The sequence below is a fragment of the Alligator sinensis genome, unplaced genomic scaffold, assembly GCF_000455745.1.
Source record: "Alligator sinensis unplaced genomic scaffold, ASM45574v1 scaffold454_1, whole genome shotgun sequence".
Lineage (NCBI taxonomy): Eukaryota > Metazoa > Chordata > Crocodylia > Alligatoridae > Alligator > Alligator sinensis.
Genome location: NW_005842095.1, coordinates 268,578 through 283,767, shown reverse-complemented (window position 1 = coordinate 283,767; position 15,190 = coordinate 268,578).

Below are 15,190 nucleotides of genomic sequence, written 5' to 3'. Positions count from 1 at the left end.
ATTCCTGAATAGTTTGACCCTGAATAAACTGGGTCACCATTGTGAAAGAAGAAAAAAGTTATGTCGCAAACATATTTGTGTCTCTGTCCTGGTGCCCCTTGAAGATGCCAATGACATCACAGAGCAATGGGCAGTATTTAATTTCTTTCTGCTCTAGTAATTGTAACTATTGGGAATTGAAATTGATTTTCCTTATTTTGGCTAGTGAAGATCCAGTGTGAGCCTGCTGTCACATAGTATGAAGTGGCATCAACCACAAAGGAATTTGAAGCACCATAGCAGCTGTGCTGAGCACAGCTGGCAGCATCAGAAGCAATAGCATTCCCTATTTAGTTACAGTATGTGTTCTTCCTCTGGTCTGTAAAGGTGGACAGTTCGGCAGTCCACCACAATTACTTTACTTGTTGCACTATCTTGATTTTGAACTTTTGCAGGTCTTACTTAGTATACCATTGGGTTATGCTTCTATCAGAGTATGTTGAAAATGCTTTCAGCACACATACAGGAAAACAGAGACAGAAAGAATAGGGATTATTGGTCTGACATTTTAAATTTGTCTGCGGGATAGCTATAGTAAGAGTACAGTCACTCTACACCATTACCCCAAGAATACTTGATCAGAACACATCAAGAAATGAATATGGCTCTGCAACAAAAAGAAAAAAAATGACATAAGTCAATCACTGGAAATATTCCTTTGATTGTTAATGAAAATTCTGAACATAAATAAAATAATTTCTTAAGCCTTCTATGTGAATGAGCTGACATAAAAATAAAATACATTCATTCTTTTTTTCCAAAAATGAATTTTGAAAACATTGTCCTCTAGAGATGTTTCCTATATTTATTTTCTACAGCTAAAGAGCAAGGGTGAATCTTTCATAGCTTTTCAAGATAAATTTGACAAGTTCTGGGAACTTGCCCAAAATACCAATGGATGATTAGGACAGTATGTTCCTGATTCTAATATGACATTGGTGTAAATCAGATGGACTTCAATGAAATAAGTCAGTCAATGAAATAAAACCATTGTGAGATCAATATCAGACCTGTTTTGCTTTTCTATCTGAACTGCTGAGAAAGAAGAGGCATTCCAAGGCACTTTGATGATAGAGTTAGGAGGAGAAATAGAATATTCATTTTTTATTAAATATAAACATTTTATGGGTTAATGAAAATACTTGCAAGTATTTGGCCTGAAAGCCTGGGAACTCTGTTTCAGTTAGCTGAAAAAAAATCTGTTCATTTTACTCAGACTTGTCAAGTGTTTTATTAGGTCTAAAAAGAAAATACAAAATAATTTGGTTTAAAACCTACTATGCACAGTTTACCTGGAAGAAATATACCACAATCTTTGTTTCAAGTACACCTACAAAAAATAATATATATTTAAATGGATAATACAAAGTAAATAAACACAAAGTTACTTTTATGAATTTATTGATCTGAAATTATTTTTTTTCCTTTAACAACATAAAAACAATTCTAGGCAAGCTGACTACTACTGTATCATGTTTGATAACACTTTGGTCCAGTTCCATTGACCTAGTAGTGCTTGAGATAATAAAAATGCACAAAAGACAAGGCAAAGAAAATAAAAGGTTTTGCTACCCATGTTATACACTCTTTAGGTGAGGAAAAAAGAGATGAGCTCACATGAGCAGAAAATGGATTAACGAAAATCTTTATTTTAAAAATACACTGCACTAAATTATCCTGCCACTCTATTATTATGTTGGGGACAGTGGGTCAGATTTTTTAAGTTACCATATTTTCCTGTATACCACATGCCCCCAAATGTGAGACATGCCTTGTTTTTGGGAAGGAAAAATAAAAAAAATATTTTTTTTCCAGAGCCTTGGCAGCACTTCCACTTGCTCAATTTCTCTTTCCTACTCAGTTGTAACCTCTTTACAGATAAACTATCAGCAGTGCTTGGCTGCTCAACCAAGAGCTAAAACAAGCTGTTGCTGAAGACCCAACTCTATTGGCAGATCTAGGATTTTGAAAAAAGCTAAAAGCAGTCTGCAGCTGTGAAATAAGAAAAGAGAGGCCAGGAATAACTAACAGCAGAAAAATAACTGAAGAAATCAGGCAGATTATGATTAGGCATGAAGTTAATCAACTCCCACAGGGTTGTCTGAATAGAAATGCCACTGCTACTGCTGGAGAATTGGTTTTAAACTTTGGGTGAAGCGGGAATTATAGCAAAGTATGACTACACCACTGCACTCCCCAGATCGATCCCTGCTGGAAGTAAAAGAAGAAAAAGAAGTAGCAGTCATCTTACAGTATCTTTAGACTTCTCTTCTGGATAGAAAATCAGTTTCCCCACTTAAGACACACACCCAAATTCTAAAGTTTAATTTTTGGGAAAGGGTTGTGTTTTGTATGCAGAGAAACTACAGTATTTAGATGCCAAACTTCACGTCTTGACATTGTTCCACTGTGGAAGTTACCATGGAAAAGATAATGGTGGTGCATCATCAGATGAAATGAAATGTAATGCTAAAGTCTGAATTTGACTTTAAGTGAAAAAAAATAAGTATTTTCCTAATTGGAGGAGAAAGGAATTATGCTGAAATATAAAATTCCACTTTTAAATGATATGCTTCTCATCTTTTACAACATAGCTAGATCATTTCTAAATTCCATTAAGGAAATGTGAGTTAAATTATTACTGTATTTACTTGAATCTGGCTGAAGCATCAGGTTCAGAGAGTAGTAATCAGTGGCTCAATGTCTAGTTGGCAGCCAGTATCAAGTGGAGTGCCCCAGAGGTCAGTCCTGGAGCCAGTTTTGTTTAATATTTTCATTAACAACCTGGAAGATGGCTTAAAGTGCACCCTCAGCAAGTTTGCAGATGACACTAAGCTGCAGGGAATAGTAGATATACTGGAAGGTAGGGATAGGATTCAGAGTGACCTAGACAAATTGGATGATTGGGTCAAAGGACATCTCATGAGGTTCAACAAGGACAAGTGCAAAGTCCTGCACTTATGATGGAACAACCCCATACATCAGTACAGGCTGGGGGCTGACTGTCTGGGCAGCAGCTCTGCGGGAAAGGACTTGGGGGTTACAGTAGATGATAAGCTGAATAGAAGCCAGCAGTGTGCCCTTGTTACCAAGAAGGCTAATGGCATACTGGGCTGCATTGGTAGGTGCTGCCAGTAGCTGAAGGGAAGTGATAATTCCCCTCTATTCAGCACTGGTGAGGCCACATCTGGAGCACTGTGCAGTTTTGGGCTCCCCACTACAGGAAGGATGTGGATAAATTGGAGAAAGTCCAGTACAGGGCAACAGAAATTGTTTGGGGGCTGGAGCACTTGACTTATGAGGACAGGCTAAGGGAACTGGGCTTATTTAGTTTAGAGAAGAGAAGACTGAGTGGGGATTTGAATACAAGGTGGTCAGGGGATGGGGGGGCAGAGTGCAGGAAGCTACTTTGACTCTGTCTCTGGCCTCGACCCAAGGTTGGAACTGAAGCTGCTCCTGCTGCCTGCTCCCTCTACCCCCCATCTCACTGCTGTTAGGACAGTTACAGCTCTAACTGGGCCCCAGAAATGGATGGTAAAAGGGGAGGGGGGACAAAAACTGCCAGGGCAATGGTGGCAGGGAAAAGGCAGCTGAGGGAAATACAATGGGAGAGGACATTCCATGGGGTTCAGACATATGGTGGGCAGGTGCTGGGGGTCCGGCAGAAGGTGACGCTAGTGTTGCAGGGGGGGCAGGCAGCAGGGGTCAAGGAGCAGAGTTCAGGGTGCTTAAAATTCCTCCACTGCCTACCCCGCTATCACTGCTTTCCCTGTTGCAGCGCGGGATGGGGTCTAATTTAAAGATGACTCTCCAAGAACTAGATTCTATACCTGGAAACTATACAAATGTATAAATGTTCCATATATAACACCTAATTATTGTGGGGGGGGTCATCTTAAAATTTAAAGTTGCCTTGGATTCAGAGATATACAGTAGTGTTTTTTCCATGAAATGTGAAGTCATCAATCATTATCCTCATCATGGAGACCTGGTGGGACTCCACCCATGACTGGACCATGGGTATAGATGGTTATACCTTGTACAGAAGAGATCAAGTAGACAAAAGGGGCGGGGGTGTAGTTCTCTACGTTAAGGAAAGCTATGCATCCCTGCAAGCTGATGTTGGTGACCAGGGTGGACGACTGGAGACCATCTGGGTTAAAATCTGTGGGGAACACGGCACAGGGGACACAACAGTGGGAGTCTACTACAGACCTCCCAACCAAAATCAAGAGCTTGACCAGGAGTTTGCCTGGGAACTGGCTGAGGCCGCATGCTCCAGAACCATGGTTGTCATGGGTGTCTTCAATTACCCAGACACCTCGTGGGAGGATCACTCAGCAAAATCTGAGCTGTCACAAAGATTCCTATCATGTGTGGATGACCTCTACCTGACTCAAGAAGTCTATGGACCAATGAGAGGTAAAGCACTGCTCAACCTGGTACTGGCTACTGGGGATGACCTAATCAGTGAACCAGTGATCGATGGGAAGCTGGGTGACAGCGAGCACAAGCTGATGACCTTCACCATCCACCTTAAAGCTGGCAAGTCAGTCAGCAGCAGTGAAGTCCTTGACTTCAGGAAAGCTGACTTTGACAAGCTCAAGAGGCTTGTCAATGAGGCCCTAAGGGACCACAACCCTGGTGGGGGGAGTTCAGGAAGAGTGGTTGCTCCTCAAGGGAGCGATCCTCAATGCACAAGCTAATTCTATTCCATCTCAGAGAAAAGGCAGCAAGAGGGCACAGCAGCCCCCCTGGCTCTCCAGGGACCTAGCAGACATCCTGAGGCTAAAAAGAAAGGCCTACAAAGGATGGAGGATTCACCTCCAAGGAGGAATATTCTGCACTGGTCTGGTCCTGCAGGGAGCAAACCAGGATAGCCAAGGCCACAACTGAACTCCAGCTAGCTTCAAGCATCAAGGACAATAAAAAGTCCATTTTCAAATATGTGGGGAGCTGGAGGAAAAGCAAGGGCAACATTGGACACCTGATGAACCAGATGGGACAACTGACAACTGACGCCCAGGAAAAAGCCAACCTATTAAATGGGTACTTTGTATCTGTCTTTCATCAGTCCCATCGGACGCCCATGCCCCACTACAGGACAGGAAGGTCCAGGTGAGGGAGATCCCCTGCCCTCCATCAATGCTGACCTCGTGAAGAAACACCTTGAGAGGCTGGATACCTTCAAGTCAGCCGGCCCTGGCAATCTGCACCCCAGGGTACTCAAGGAGCTGGCAAGCATCATAGCCCAGCCTCTAGCATGAATCTTTGAGAACTCCTGGTGCTCTGGTGTAGTGCCCAAAGACTGGAAGAAGGCCAGTGTGGTGCCTATCTTCAAGAAAGGGAGGAAAGTGGATCCGGCTAACTATAGGCCCATCAGCCTGACTTCTATCCCGGGGAAGATCTTAGAAAAGTTTATTAAAGAGGCCATCCTTAATGGACTGGCCGACGTCAACATCTTAAGGGATTGCCAGCACGGGTTTGTTGCGGGTAGGTCTTGCTTGACCAATCTCATTTCCTTCTACGACCAGGTGACCTACGACCTGGACAAGGGAGAAGAGATTGATGTCATATATCTTGACTTCAAAAAAGCCTTCGATCTGGTGTCCCATGATCGCCTCTTGGAGAAACTGGCCAATTGTCGCCTGGGGTCCTCCACGATCCACTGGCTGGAAAATTGGCTCCGGGGTCGGACCCAGAGGGTAGTAATCGATGGAAGTCACTCATCGTGGTGTCCTGTGACCAGTGGGGTCCCCCAAGGCTCTGTCCTTGGACCCATACTGTTCAACATCTTCATTAATGATGTGGACACTGGAGTCAGAAGCGATCAGAACTGGCCAAGTTCGCCGATGACACCAAACTTTGGGGCAAAGCATCCACACCAGAAGACAGGCAGGTTATCCAGGCTGACCTGGACAGGCTCAGCAAGTGGGCGGACGAGAATCTGATGGTGTTCAACGCCGATAAATGCAAGGTTCTCCACCTTGGGAAAAAAAACCCGCAGCATCCTTATAGGCTCGGCAGTGCTATGTTGGCTAGCACTATGGAAGAAAGAGACTTGGGGGTCATCATTGATAGTAAGGCAACAAAATGCTGGCTTGAATCCATAGATGCTTCTCAAGCAAATCCCAGGACGTCATTCTCCCGTTGTACTCAGCCTTGGTGAGGCCACAGCTGGAGTACTGCATCCAGTTTTGGGCTCCATAATTCAAAAAGGATGTGCAGAATCTTGAGAGAGTGCAGAGGAGAGCCACACACATGATCAGAGGTCAGGAAAACAGACCTTATGATGACAAGCTGAGAGCCCTGGGGCTCTTTAGCATTAAAAAGCGCAGGCTCAGAGGTGATCTGATGGCCACCTATAAGTTTATAAGGGGTGACCACCAGTATCTGGGGGAACATTTGTTCACCAGAGCACCCCAAGGGATGACGAGGTTGATGAAGGTTACAAACTACTGCAAGACCGTTTCAGGCTGGACATAAGGAAGAATTTCTTTACTGTTCAAGCCCCCAAGGTCTGGAACAGCCTGCCACCGGAGCTGATTCAAGCACCTACATTGAACACCTTCAAGAGTAAATTGGATGCTTATCTTGCTGGGATCCTATGACCCCAGCTGATTGCCTGCCTTTGAGGCAGGAGGCTGGACTCAATGATCTTCTGAGGTCCCTTCCAGCCCTAATGTCTATTAAATCTATGAAATCATAAATTTCCAACAATTGAGAAATCTGGGGAATTAAACATGTCAGCTAGAATTTCTCAAAGGCTTCTAGGAGACCTAGGAGTCTAAAACACAATGAATGTCACTAGCAGTTATATTTGTAAGCTCTGTAAACCTGTATAACATGTTCACTCACATATATTGAAAAGTAAGCATTTTTTGTACATGGAAGCAATACACATTTTATTTGAAACTGTTTGCAATTATTTAACTAATAATTTAAGGAATATATTTTATACTATGTTTATTTATTATATCATCACTGTGAATGTTTGGTATTTATTCTGTGTGCTTTATCACCCTACTAATCAGGCTATGTTTATTTCCTCATGAGGCCTTGCCCTGAAGATTTAAGTCTTATTTTCTAGAGGCAAATGCTTAAATAATAAATTAAATAATAATTTGGGCTGTTTTTTCTAAACAATTTTGGATCTGTGGAGATTTACCCATCATTAGTCAGATTATAGTATTATCATAAAATGAAAATAAAAATACAATTGTTCATAAGTAGATAGTGATTAGTGGAAATATTTAGTGTACAATTGGCCTTTGACAAAATCTGGCATTTTTTGACAGATAATAGAAATAGTAAAGCTATAGATATGTTTAAGATTATCAGCAACAATAACAAAAGTCAGACTTGGGGTGGGGGAGTGAAAAGAATTACAAATCTGAGACATTAAAATTGGTTTTAATAAAGGTGGGAAAATTTTCTGAGGGAAAAGTCAAGCAAAACTGAGCTCTATATCTGGAGACCCCACAAGAGCAAACGTACTATTGCCTAATAATGCAAAAGCAAGTGAACTAAAAAATTTCTCTGCAGGAACAGGGAACATTATTTATATGAACCATAGAATAGCAGAATTGGGGGCCTCATTCTCTTCTTTCTTAGAATAGGTTATACTGATATAACTCTTGGAGGGAACCTAACTAGTGTTCATCCTGATTTGTATCAGTGAAGGTGAGAAGAAAACTACATTTCTTCCCTCCTGTAGCTTCAAAACTGTTTGCTTTCCCCAAACCCCCCTCAACTCAGTACTCAGGACACAAAATAGCACAACCACTTCATGTTAGTGTGACTAATGCTTCCTTCTCTATAACCTGATTTTGAGAATGTAGAGATAATTACCAACCCTAAAAATAACATGTGCTAATACATCAGGTCTGACACAGATGAATAGGTATTCATTTCCTTATAAATTTTGACTTACCCATGTTATGTTCTCCCTAAAACTGCATGAATTAGGACATATTTGCTTTTATGTTCCTCCTTTTCTCATTAATAACTCTTATATATCACCTATTTTGCCATGATTAGTAAATAGAGGTTGTTTCCAATAACCCTCTCACAATAAAGAGCAATGTTGATTTTCCTACAAGTTACTTAAGCAAAATAAATCACATAGAAATGATGTAGGTAAGTGAAAACACATATACTAAAAAAAGATTAATTGACAAGTGTGACAAGGCCAACTTAGTGCCCCGGCTGTGGTGCGAGACGCATGGGTGTAAGCCCGCTGCACCCCTGTGAGCTTAGGGACCCCAGCAGAGACCCCAAGACCCCCGACAAGCCCCAGCCTGCCTGCAGGTAAGCAGGAGCCCATGGATGGAGGGACCTAGTCAGCTGGGAGTGGGCAAAGAGGGCCGAGGAGGGTCATGCCCCACCCTGGCTCCTACTTGGCCCAGCACCCCAGGGAGCCGCGCAACCCAGCTGCAGGCACGTGAGACAGGTCAGGAGGGAGTTACCCACCTGTTCCTTCCCTCAGTGGAGGAGAGGGACCCCACTTAGCCCCCCAAAAAACAGGGAGGTGCCAGCTGGCCCTTATGCACATGCGTGCAGTTTTAAAAGGGCCCAGCAATGGCAGAAGCCTCATTAGTGTCCTGGCTTCAGTGCAAGATGCACAGGTATAAGCCCACTGCACCCCTGTGAGCCTAGGGACCCCAGCAGAGATCCCAGGACCCCCAATGAGCCCCGGCCTACCTGCAGGTAAGCAGGGGCCCATGGAGGGAGGGACCTAGTCAGCTGGGAGTGGGCTAAGAGGGCTGAGAAGGGTTACACCCCCCCGGGTCCTACTTCACCCAGCTCCCCAGAAAGCCACACGACTGGAGCCTCATGAACAGGCCGTACAAACAGGCATGCTCCTGGGCCTGGCGCCAAGTTAACATGGGAGTTTGCACAGGAGGGTGCACAGGAGGGCCCGAGACACTGCCTGTGAGCCCCCCAGGGTAGACAGTCCCAGCCATAGCCAGCCTACCAGTGGCATGACACAGATGGGCATGCGCCACACCCTGAGGGTCCCCTCAGAGTCTGTGGCCCCCGCCTCTGGAACCTCAGAGGCCTCCACCCAGACGGAGCCCATGGTGCCAGGCTCCACGCAGACAGAGCCTCTGGCTCTCAGCTGCGGGGGCTGCCTGTCACTTTTTCAGGCTCTGGGGCCCAGGAGCATGGCCACCTCCCCTTGTGAGGTCTGCTCCCTTTCGGGGGTCTCTGGCATGCCAGCTGCAGGAGCTCCAGGCTGCAGTCCAGAGACCGTGTGCCATTAGGGACTTTGAGCAAGAGATTGACTCCTACTGCCAGGCCCTTCTCCCCCAGTAGACCACAGTCTCCCTCCAGGACAAGGGAGGACTTGGGGACCTCCCATTCTGTCCAGCCCAAGGGTTGGACCAAGGTAGTCAAGGGCCCCAAGGCCCACCACACCAAGGCCCCTGCCCCGCTGCAGCTTTGCAATAGGTATGAACCTGCTGAGTTGCCAGCTCCCACAGGCAACACAGGCTCTACTATAGCTACCACCCCCACTCTCCCCCAGACAAAACACAAAGTGTTTGTCATGGGAGACTCCATCCTGAGGGGGACTGAGAGGGTAGTCTACTGCCTCGACCCATTAGCCTTGGAAGTTTGCTGCTTCCCAGGAGCCAGAATCCAAGACATTGCAGAGAAGATCCCTAAGCTCCTCCAGCCCACTGACCACTATCCCATGCTCCTCATCCATGTGGGCACCTATGACATGGCTTGGAGCACTCCCAGCCAGGTCCTGAAGTGCTACAGGGATTTGGGAGCAGGGCTAAAGGGTCTGGGGACACAGGTGGTGTTTTCTTCAATCCTCCCAGTCTCAGGCTACGGGCTGAGGAGGGAGAGGAGGATCCAGGTAGTTAACCAAAGACTGCAGTGCTGGTGTCATCAGGAAGGCTTTGGCTTCCATGACCACAGCCCACTCTTTGGTGAGAGAGGCAGCGAGCTGCTGGGAAGGGACAGCCTCCACCTCTCTCCACTGGTGAGGAGGCTCTTCTCAGTCGGACTGACTGACCTGCTCCACCGGGCTTTAAACTAAGCCCGCCAGGGGATGGGGGGACTACCGCCACTGCTGGCCCACTGAGCAAGCCTTACAAAGCCAGCAGACCAAGGAATATAAGGGAGCCCACCCCTGCCTCAGACCTGGAACAAACTGTAGGCAAGGCAAAGGCCCCCAAGAGGACATTTGTGTGCCTATACACAAATGCCAGGAGCTTGGGAAACAAACAGGAGGAACTTGTCCTTCTGCTAAATGCAAATAACTATGATGTCATAGGGATAACAGAGACCTGGTGAGACTCCACCCATGACTGGGCCACAGGTATAGATGGCTATACCCTGTACAGGAGGGATTGGGTGGACAAAAGGGGCAGGGGTGTAGCTCTCTATGTCAAGGAAAGCTACGCATCCCTGCAAGCTGGCATTGGCACCCATGGTGGATGACTTGAGACCCTCTGGGTTAAAATCCATGGGGAACACGGCACAGGGGACACAATGGTGGGAGTCTACTACAGACCCCCTACCCAGGGTCAAGTTCTGGACCAGGAGTTTGCCAGGGAATTGGCTGAGGCTGTGTGCTCCTGGTGTATGGTCCTCATGGGAGACTTTTACTACCCAGACATCTCATGAAAGGAGTGCTCAGCCAAATCCAAGCAAGTGCAAAGCTTTCTCTCATGTATAAAGTGCCACAACCCAAAGGGGAGGGGAGTTCAGGAAGAATGGTTGCTTCTCAAGGGAGCGATCCTGGATGTGCAAGCAAAGTCTATCCCATCTCGGAGGAAAGGCAGCAAAAGGGCACAGCAGCCCCCTTGGCTCTCCAGGGAACTAGTGGACCTCCTGCATCTTAAAAGGAAGACCTACAAAGGATGGAGGACTGGATCCACCACCAAAGAAGAATATTCTGCTCTGGTCCAGACCTGCAGAGAACAAACCAGGAAAGCCAAGGCTGTGATGGAACTCCAGCTAGCTACAAATATCAAGAACAATAAAAAAGTCCTTTTTTAGATATGTGGGGAGCTGGAGGATAAGCAAGGGCAACATTGGACCCCTGCTAAGCCAGATGGGACAACTGACAACTGATGCCCAGGAAAAACCAAACTTGCTAAATGGGTACCTTGCATCAGTTTTTCACCAGTCCCATGGGACATCCCTGCCCACTATGGGGCAGGGACGCCCGGGTGAGGGAGATTCCTTACCATCCGTCAAAACTGACCTTGTGAAGGAACACCTTGACAGGCTGGATACCGTCAAGTTAGCCATCCCTGATGGTTTACACCCAAGGGTACTCAAAGAGCTGGCAGACATCATAGCTCAGCCCCTGGCACGGATCTTTATGAGCTCCTAGTGCTCTGGTGAAGTGCCTGACGATTGGAAGGTCAATGTGGTGCCTATCTTCAAAAAAGGGAGGGAAATGGACCCGGCAAACTACAGACTCATCAGCCTGATGCCGGTGAAGTTCTTGGAAAAGAGTATCAAAGAGGCCATCCTATACAGGCTAGCTGATCTTGAGGGATACACAGCATGGGTTTGCTACAGGTAGGTCTTGCTTGACCAATCTCATTTCCTTTTATGACCAAGTGACCTATCACCTGGACAAGGGGGAAGAGACTGATATCATATATCTTGACTTTAAAAAAGCCTTCGATCTCGTATCCCATGATCACCTCTTGGCAAAACTGGCTAACTGCAGACTTGACCTCACCACGATCCACTGGCTGAGGAATTGGCTCCACGGCAGGACCCAGAGGGTGGTGGTTGATGGAAGTCAATCACTGTGGTAATCAGTGGGGTCCCTCAGGGCTCTGTCCTAGGGCCTTTACTTTTTAACATCTTCATCAGTGATGTAGACATTGGTGTCAGAAGCGAGCTGGCCAAGTTTGCTGATGACACTAAACTCTGGGGTAAAGCATCCACACCTGAGGACAGGAGGGTGAGCCAGGAAGATCTTGACAGGCTCATGAAATGAGCGGATGAGAACCTGATGGTGTTTAACACTGAAAAATGCAAGGTTCTCCACCTTGGGAGGAAAAACCTGCAGCACGCTTATAGGCTCGGCAGTGCTACACTGGTTAGCACTACAGATGAAAGGGACTTGGGGGTCATGATTGACCACAAGATGAACATGAGCCTTCAATGTGATGCTGCAACTACTAAAGCAAGCAAAACACTGGCTTGCATCCATAGATGCTTCTCAAGCAAATCCCGGGATGTCATTCTCCTGTTGTACTCGGCCTTGGTGAGGTCGCAGCTGGAGTACTGCATCCAGTTTTGGGCTCCACAATTCAAAAAGGATGTGAAGAAACTTGAGAGAGTGCAGAGGAGAGCCACGCACATGATCAGAGGTCAGGATAACAGACCTTATGACGAGAGGCTGAGAGCCATGGGACTCTTCAGCCTGAAAAAGCACAGGCTCAGGGGTGATCTGGTAGCCACCTATAAGTTTATTAAGGGTGTTCACCAGGATCTGGGGGAACATCTGTTCACCAGAGCGCCCCAAAGGATGACAAGATCAAATGGTCACAAACTCCTCTGTGACCATTTCAGGCTGGACGTAAGGAAAAACTTCTTTACTGTCCGAGCCCCCAAGGTTTGGAATAGACTGCCGCCAGAGGTGGTTCAAGCACCCACTTTGAATGCCTTCAAGACACTTTTGGATGTTTATCTTGCTGGGATCCTATGATCCCTGCTGACTTCCTGCCCCTGGGCAGGAGGCTGGACTCGAGGATCCTCTGGGGTCCCTTCCAGCCCAAATGTCTATGAAATCTATGAAATTTCCAGGACTGCTGCTAGTATGGGCCCGACCCCGTCTCTGGGTAAACCGCCTGCCTTGTTTTCCTGCCACACCTTGTTGGTAAATGATTAAGATGTAAAATAAGAAGGAGGCTGCCCTTTGAATGCCCAGCTATAACAGGGCAGTGCATACATTCTCTGACATCCCCTTACACATGTCCCATGCCTTATAGATGTCACACTGTGTGATGATAATCTGGCTCAAGGCTGGGCCAAACTGGGCACACTATTGGATCTTTATGACACTGCCCCCTTCGGGGCCACACACACACCACCCCCCTCTCACCGGAGCCTTTTCCATTCCACCGCTCTCATCTGCCTATTCAGGCCACACTCACTTCACCCTTCTCAAAGAGATCCTCAGGATTTGCTCTCCACCCCTTGGTCAGCCCTGGCACAGTCTTTTGGGCCTCTCCTGTGACCCACACCTGAATGGAACTGAGTGATTGCTCAACTATGGGCCTGCTTCACTCCTGTCCCCTCACCAGATCACTATGCCCCTATGTCAGGCCACAGCTCCACCCCTTACACTGGGGTCTGGGGTCTCCCACCCCAACAGGTTCAGGTGCTTCTCTCCCTTAAGCGTGCCCTTCCTTCATGCCACCCTTTGCTCAGAGCCCAAGGTCTTACATCCCTTGGGTTCAGGTGCTCCCTTTTGAGTACGCCTGGCCCACCTCCAGAGTCCAACACCCCATGGGACTCAGGCGTTTCTCCTAAGCTTACCCTCCCCCACAACTCTCCTAGTAACCCACCCAAAGGTAGGGGCAGAGGTTTAGGCACCCCAACCCACCTTACACCAAGGAGGTGATTCATCCTTGTATTTAAGTGGGGTTGCCCTGACACAGGCAGTCCCACCAGGCCTCCCTATCCTGGTAGTGTGCAGTTTTAGGTCATACACAGGACCAATGAGGCCTTCTCTATCCCGATAGCCTCAAACTTACCTCCAATATATTACTGGAGCAGGAGCTCCACCAGGCAGTATTGCTCCCCATCCTGCTGGCTCTTCTTTTATAACAGATCTCTCCAAAATGGCTGCCCTCATCAGTCACCTGGAAGCTCCCGGCCCCTGCCATTAAAGTAACAGACACTCAAAAGGGTGTTCTGTCACAAAGTGTTAAAACGCAAACCATTCTCAAGTACATAGTTAACTAATGCTCACATGCTGATTTCTGTGTGTCCATACAGTTATACATTAATAATGATGGTCACTTTTAGGCATCAGTAACATTCTATTAAGTAACATTGTGATTGACAGTTGTTGTATGTGGAATATTTAAGGGAGAAGAGTTTGCATTGGGAGCTGAGAAGAGAGAAAGTGAAGATAGTGGAAATTAAAAATAAATACACCTAACCAAACTTCTGCATGCTGAAAGAGTTTATCAACCAATTAGTTAATGGAAAAAAGTCATATTTGAATGTAACCCACGTATTTCATTTCAGAGTAGAAAAGCTGGCTTCTGATTATAAAGCAAACCATACAGCACTTGCTAGATCTTCTATAAATAACTCAATTTGCATTCAGGAACTAGTGAAGTCTGACACCACATGGGATATTGTGTAAATCCTAATTAAAATGAATGGGCCCATAACACATTAACATTTAGCTTTTTGATACCTTAATATAATGTTTAAAAGCTCTGTTTTAATAAGTACCTTTTCACCCTTCTCAAGAACATATAACTGGCAAATTGTGCTGATTTCTGTTGCAACAATAGTCTATTGGGTTTTTTTCTACTAATTATGTACCAATTTTCCCTTTAAAATGTTGGACAGAACTCATCTGAACTAAATGTGTCAGCAAGATACTTGGATTAAAATTATATTTCATAACATAGTTCTTGGCTGTGTCTACACAAGATGCTGACTGTGCAGTTGTAACTGCTCAGTCATTAGTACTTGCATACACAAGTACTAAATGACTGTGCAGTAACCAGCATTACTGCTCAGTAGCATCCCCAAATGGCTTCTTGGCAATACTGACTGCACAGTAGCTCATTACTACTGCACAGTAGCATCACATCACAGTTTGTGCCACACAACACAACTGCACAGTAACCAGCTACTGTGCAGTCAGCATGTCATGTAGAGGTAGCCCTTGTGTAGGAAACAAAATCCAAGTCTCCCTAACTAAAAGGGAAAAAAGAGTTAGTAGCCTAACTTCAAGTTTATTGATAATCACCTTCCTAAATCCCCTTCACTGTTTCAACTAGATAAATATTCTCCATTTCTCTTGGAAAAGTGTTATATACAGTTTCTGTATTGCTGCCATACAACACATCACCCTGAAGGCAGCTGAATTTTAATGTACGTACTGTTGCATACAGTACGTATAGAAGTTTAAGTCTGTAAA